The following is a 7,246-nucleotide window of genomic DNA, read 5'->3' as shown; positions in this document are numbered from 1 at the left end:
CTCTGAGACTCTTCATTGGATTTCTTTCAAATACAAAATGCAAATAAAACAAATCCTTATATGTAGAATTTCAAAATTTTATGAATATGAATAGACAAACAAAATAGATACAGTGATTTTTCAAAACAGTGTTCAGGAATACAATACTAGTGAAAAATGATGCAACATTGTAGAGAGTAAAATGGTGACAATCTTAACATTTTTTCGCAAACACCATGTCACCATAAACATTATTTTAATCATGTAAGATATTGTCTATAAAGCACTCTCACATGCCTTTTTTTGGTCCAACGATCACAAAGTTAGCACATTAAAGTGATCAATAGTCTCTTTTTCCAACTTGAAATGTACTTCTGAATTTCCTCAATGGTTATCTCCTCCCAGCATAAAATAATTCTTTCTCTCAAGGTTTATTCTGTGAATGCTGATCTTTGTCCACTATAAACCTTCTCGGTCAAAGAATTCCAAATTGTGTAATATATGGATTAAGGCCGGGTGGTTGAGGCGGCCAGTTATCTTTCTCTTTGAAATGAATATTCTTACTTAGAACAAAACCTTGTGTTCTTTTGCTCGTATGGGATATAGCACCATCTTGTTGAAAAATGAAATTTCCTCGTGGATAAAGGTGTTCACAGTTTGACAAAAGATTTTCTTCCAATAGTTTTATGTAATTATCAGCACAGAGTTTCCCAGGCATAACAACAAAGGTCTTCTTTAAAAAGTTACAACGCGCAAATGCCACAATAAATTGTATCATCTTTTTTATCTCGAAATTTTTAGGTGGTGTCAAAAGATTTTATATTATTTTGTTATTTTGCAATTGTATTGATAAAGAATACTTTTGACAATAGAAAAAAAGAAATAGCAGCACTTTTTTTTGTGACCACCTGATATAATATAAATATAAAACAGATTTTATTTTCAAAAGTCAAAATTGGCCAACTTCAGATTATTTCCTCCAGATTCGAATTTTTTCACCATGATTTCAAATGATAACGATATAAAATGTTATTTTTGCAAGAAATGAAAATGTGACCAAATTGAATGACATTAATTTTTTTAAGTCGCAACAAATCATGCATTTTTTGTCAATTTTTTTTTTAATTTTTAATTTTTTTTTTTTTTCTTGAAATTCAAGTTTTTTGCTTTTGGTGGGTTTGTAATTATTTTTACCACTGTTATATTGGCACAATTATTAAAAGGAATCATTTTGATTTAACAATACTGTAGTGTTGCTAGTTGATTCACAAGTTTTCATAAGGTCGGCTTTTTGTATGTTTATAGATGCCAAAGTTCATGATATTTTTAGTCAATACTGCTTATACATATATGTATTTTGTATTGCAAATCACCTGTTAACTCAATTTCATGTGCTATTAAGTTTATTATTCCAATATTCAACATCTTTTTTCCCCCTTTACTTTTGTTACACTTATACATGTCTTCTGTTTCTTGTCTATTTTTCTCTGCATTTTCCTTTTTGACAAGAGTGAGTTGGTCGCCAAATATTTAAATTAGGTCATAAAGCTTTTAAAACTTGGAAAAGGAAAAGGACTAATGAGATGAGATCAAAATTTGTTCTGTTTACAAAATGTTACTATTTTTTATTGTGATATTGTTTGCAAGCCTTTTTTCTATTTCCTTATATTTTGTTCCTTCTTAACCTCAAAATAACGTCAACTTTTAATGGTTGCTCTTGATACTGATGTCAAATCGAAGATTATAACGTCACTCGTCAATCATCATGTGGAACTCATTTATTTCATTTTCACTCAGTCTTTAAGATGCAAATTAAAACATTTTTTAGCAGGTTTATTGGGTTTTTTTTTTTCATTTTAGACTTATTTGTTACTTGTTGTGAGATTTATTTTGAATTTTTAAAATTTACATTAAAATTAATAATTCAGATGCCAAATTTAAATCATGTGAAATAGTAATCTTCCTTCAGATTGCCATGAAAGGTATAAAGATTAACTGTTTTCAGAATCGTTTTGAAACAAATGCTTACAGCTGAACTATATTGTATTTGTTTATGAACTTTAATCTAGACAGTTTGCTGTTTATGATTTGATATTGCTGTCCTTATGGGTGGGAAAACATGATTGTATATATATTTATATATTTGTATTCTGCTGATATAACTTGCTATTTGATTGCAATGTCTTATCTTTTCTTGTCTCATCCATAAAATGGCGTAAATACTTTTAAACTAATCTTCTTTGAATTATTGTTATCAATTCTAGTGTTTGAGAGATATTTAGATACATTGTGTCACAAATAAGCCTCAGCAGGTTTGTTTTGTACCATCACTGCATTTTCTAAACAGCTGTCATAACAGGCTGAGTCAATGGAACACTATTATCTTGTATTATATACGTCTGGTTTCTTTTCTTAACATCTTTGGATATTTGACAACTGAAAAGACTTACCAGGATTTTTTTTTCTCTGTAAATATTTTCTATATCCTTCGTCTTGTGTAATTGTTGAAATCCATTCTTACAAATTGTGCATAATCTTGTGGTTATATACGCTATACAATTAGGCAAGTCCTCAGGTTCCATCATTTTCATTTTATACCTGGTGATTTTATAATTTCTGTCTTTTTTTTAAAGAGCAGAATAAGATTTAATCTTTAAGATATTTAGTAGTTGATTAAGAACCAGTCTTTACTTCTTTGTTCATTCCAAAGATTGCTAACGTCATTTTATCATGTCTAACATGGCCATGACCTTTAATTATTTTTTTTTCTCTCTATTTTCTTTTTCTATGTATCTTTTTAAACTTTACCTTTTACTTTATCCTTGTTTTTCGTTCATAAAGTGTGTCTTATTGACTCAACAAATGAATATAAAGAATGTTTCATTTATTTCACAATGGTTCACGGTTCTTACTTGCTTTAGGCATTCAGGATACCACATGTGCTTTTAGTTTGGACATTGCATGTTGGGTAACGTATGTTATTTTTGGTGGGATCTATATTTTGCTAACCATGTTTCAAGATAGGTTGGACATTTGTTATAAACTGCTGCTCTAGTAAAATAAATAATAACGTGAAGTTGAATGTAAGCTTCAATTTAATTACAAAAACAGATCAAATGAATGTTTCGGGTTTCCCCTTTATCAACAAAACAGGATGATTGAAACACCAGATGAATGAGATGATGTGGTAGTGGCGTAGCTAAGATGAATTCATCTTAGCTACGCCACTACCACATCATCTCATTCATCTGGTGTTTCAATCATCCTGTTTTGTTGATAAAGGGGAAACCCGAAACATTCATTTGATCTGTTTTTGTAATTAAATTGAAGCTTACATTCAACTTCACATTATTATTTATTTCTTCGAGCTTCGAGCAGCAACATCTACACTGCTCTAGTAAAATAACAAAAACATATTTTAAGCTCTATGTGATTTAAATGCCTGATATGAACATAAGGCAGAAAATTGCCCAAGATGCACATTTGCCAAAACAATTTTCCTGAAGTCATTATAAAACTTTTTTGTTTGTTAGTTTTTTATTCTCACAAAGAACTTCCCAAATTATGTCCTTCATTGTCTTAATAAATTTTTCATGGCATCCACGAATGGTTTCACGGTTTTGACGAACTAAACTGAGACTTAGGGCCAACACACTGGCCACTAAGAGAGAGAGAGAGAGCAGAGCAAGTTGCCTGCATGAACTTTGAGCCTGAAACTGACCAAAAAGAAAAAAAAGAAATCAAGTCTTAAAACAAGATGACTATCTGAAAAAAAAAAGTTGATTTCTGTGATTTGTATTCAAGAACTCAACCAATGGAATCATTTATTTCATTGAGCACTACTAACAACAACTCACTTTTCTTTGTCTTCTTTTTTTTTTTTTTTTAAACCCACAAAAAAACGTATGATCACCGGCTTTAAATGTGGTTAGTCTCAGGCATAGCCATCTTAAGTGCTTGCCTTGCCTGACCCAAAACAATCACATAATACTGTATGTTGACACACTAATGATGGAATTGCATTGCAACACCTGACAACGCTATGCACTGTATAGCCATGGAATAAGGCTATAGTTTCATGAAGGGTATGCCTTCCCACCTTCATTTTTACCTCTACCCCTACATCCTAACCATGTTATCACAAATGTTGTGTTGTATGATGTAGCAGTGTGTTTTGTTTTTCTAAGCCAGTTACTCAGGAGTGAATGATATTCATTATTTTGCCAACAAAAAGGCATGAATTTATGAGACCAGGATGCCAAACATTGAGATCATATAGAAGGAGCGAAATTGATGTCACTCAGTTCTTTGTTTTTGTTCTTTGCCAACCATTTTTATGAGTAGTTTTCACTGCGTTGTATCAATGAGACTATAAATGTGTAAGAATACACATAGTTATGTGTTATGGTACATTATATCCGGATGTTATGTTAAGTGCATAGCATCAATACTTGTACAGTAGGCTACATCACAGTTTGTATCTCTTGTCTAACAGCTGTGTTCACTTATTCATCAAAACACAGATTTGACAAACCTTTCTGGCCGTCTGGTGTAGTTTATCAAATGTGTGTTGCACTGTAGTGGTCAGTGAAAGTCTCTGAGAAAGTCTTGCACGATCTGTGGTGTGACAGTGAATTTCATAACATTTTCTCTCTCTTGCAGCTATATTTTCCTGATGTACGTAGTATTATGTTTCGTATTGACATTTCACAAATCCTTGACAACCTGTAGCCATTGTTGCTGCTACTTTTATTGAAAACACAATTAAAACCTTATCTATGGCACTTAGTCTTAGGTTAGCTGCTGTAGATTTTGCTCCAAGAATTCCCTTGTAGCAACCTATAGCAGTCTGGGTGGGGATCCTGACCTCCCATAGCGGGCAGGGAGGTCCATACTGTGTCTTCTATACCCTTATATCTGTTTTCCAACATGTTTTCTGCCTTTGTCTTGGAATGAGATTACTTGGTTTTTTCCTGGCCCTGGTCGGAGTCCTGGCTGGGAGGGAAACAGTCAAATGCATAGTTATTGTTTTGGGAGATGATATTTTTTTCCTTGTAAATCATCTCTGTTATGTATTATTATTTTTATTTTGAATGTATAATGTAAGCATTTGAGTGTGTTCCTCGTTGTTGGATTTTGTGCTTGTGTCTGGATGAGACTTATAGGTGATCTCAAACTAAGTACATTGGTGGTATGCTCTTGGAGTCTACATCTGATCCCTATTTGTTCCCAATTCCCCTTTGTCTTACTTTTTCTTGGGTGCTTTAATTGTAATTCTAGAACTTTTTACTATCCCATTTTCTTCCTTTTTACTGGCGCTGATATAACCTAAATGTGTTGCAAGCGCCGTAAAACCCTTAAAAACAAAAAACAAAAACAACCTATAGCAGTAAACATTCTCAGTCATGTTCGTTCAAGGCTCTTACCAAAGATTTTTGGGATTGAATGATCCATGTCAGTTTTACACACTGTCCAACAGTAATGTTCTAAACAAATGTTTTTCATGATGTACCATTCCATCTGCTGTCTTGGACTGTCCTTTATCAGGTCTATCAAGTATATCATCTCTGCTGTCATCAATTCCATCAGCCACTGTATCTGTAACTATCTCATTTTCTGTTGCTGTTGCTTCCGCAACCATTTCTGTAAATCCCCGGAGTCTTTCTTGAGTGGTCATTTCAAAGAGAACATTTTTTGGCAGAATGCACAACCCCTAATCCAACTTGCAGATCTTGGACGAATGTAACAGTTCATGGGCTATTCCCGAATATTTCATGATGACTGATAACGATTTTCCATTGAAAGAACTGAGTAATATGCAACTTGGGCAACATGTCTACCTTTTGTTTGCATCAGCCAATTATTCACATTGAACCTAACATATTAATATATGCATATATATTTTGTGATATCTTTAAGTCTTATAAATCTTGAATTTTCTCCATCGGAAATGAAATCATATTGAAAATAAAACCCAACAAAATGAGATTATTCTTATTTGTTTTATTTAGAAAAGAAAAAGAAAAGGAAGTATAACACTTATGTAAATGAAACAATTATGAGCAATGTCACAAGCATTAAAGTTTTTTTTTTTTTTTTCTATTTACAGTATTCATCCTATATTATTTGTTTGTTCATTCTGAGCCAATACATATTATTTCACACTTTTCTATTATCATTATTTATACTCTAATTTAAGTACTTAAAACTCAAAACCTGTGAAACTGTTCTATTGTACTGACTATTGCATTGATTTCTATTTGGATGTGTCTGTATATATTCTCTATTATTTCATTGTAAATCATTCTCTCTGAGTTTCTTCGATGAAGAAAACCTAAAGATAGAATAGATCAGTATTTATTTCTAAATCATGTTTTCCTATTCAATACATTTGTGACATTTTTGTTTATTTTCTTTTTAAGTGCTAAATTTGTCTATACATTAGTGATTTTATAAGACATTATATTGTTAAACTGAAGTACTCAATTCCCATGCATTAATGTTCAGTCTGGTGACAAAATGATTTTTAAAATTCTTCTACATATGAGTCCTTGATGGCGTTCTGCTTTCAAAGTTGTTTGTGTTTTACTTAGTTACTGTAATTATTTATACTATATCTTGATATGTTAAAGGTGTCATCACTTGCTTAGTGGTGATAGGAACGTAGCAGATTATAACTACTTTTGAGACACTGATATTTTATTATTTGATCCTCAAAGTTCTCATGCTTTAGTCAGATTGTCCGTTCTAGTTTGATTGCAGACGCTCTTAAATTTCAAGTCCATTTGAATTACGAAGTGTGCTATCTTAATAGCTTTAAACCCTTTTCTCTCTGGCATATGTAATAGCTGTATATTGCTTTATGTGCGTACTGTTTAACATTTTATTTTCTAGTGTTATTGAACAATTACTGGTAATTTACATATTTATAACTGTTTTTGGTTATGCTAGTCTTTTTTTATTTTGACTTAAATGAATGACACCTTGACTTTCGAAGAAAGTAAGGTGTCTAGGGGTTTTATACAGCATTAGATGTGCAGGACTTGATTTATGGCAGGTAGGCCACTGTTGTTTTACTGTAGTTATTTTACCCGTTTCTTTTGGATTTCATTTTCTTAATAATATGCTGCATGGTAAATATATTTGCTTCAATGAATGACGCACTTTTCTTAAACAAATTTTATTGATAGATAATGTTAGAGGATATAAAAAATTGAACAAAGACATTTATTTTTGCTCGATTTTACATCTGTTTGTGCCATCTGTT

This window comes from Berghia stephanieae, chromosome 3 (assembly GCF_034508935.2).
Source record: "Berghia stephanieae isolate SIO BIC M18660-M18661 chromosome 3, UCSD_Bste_1.3, whole genome shotgun sequence".
NCBI classification, from domain to species: Eukaryota; Metazoa; Mollusca; class Gastropoda; order Nudibranchia; family Aeolidiidae; genus Berghia; species Berghia stephanieae.
This window is presented reverse-complemented; position numbering follows the sequence as displayed.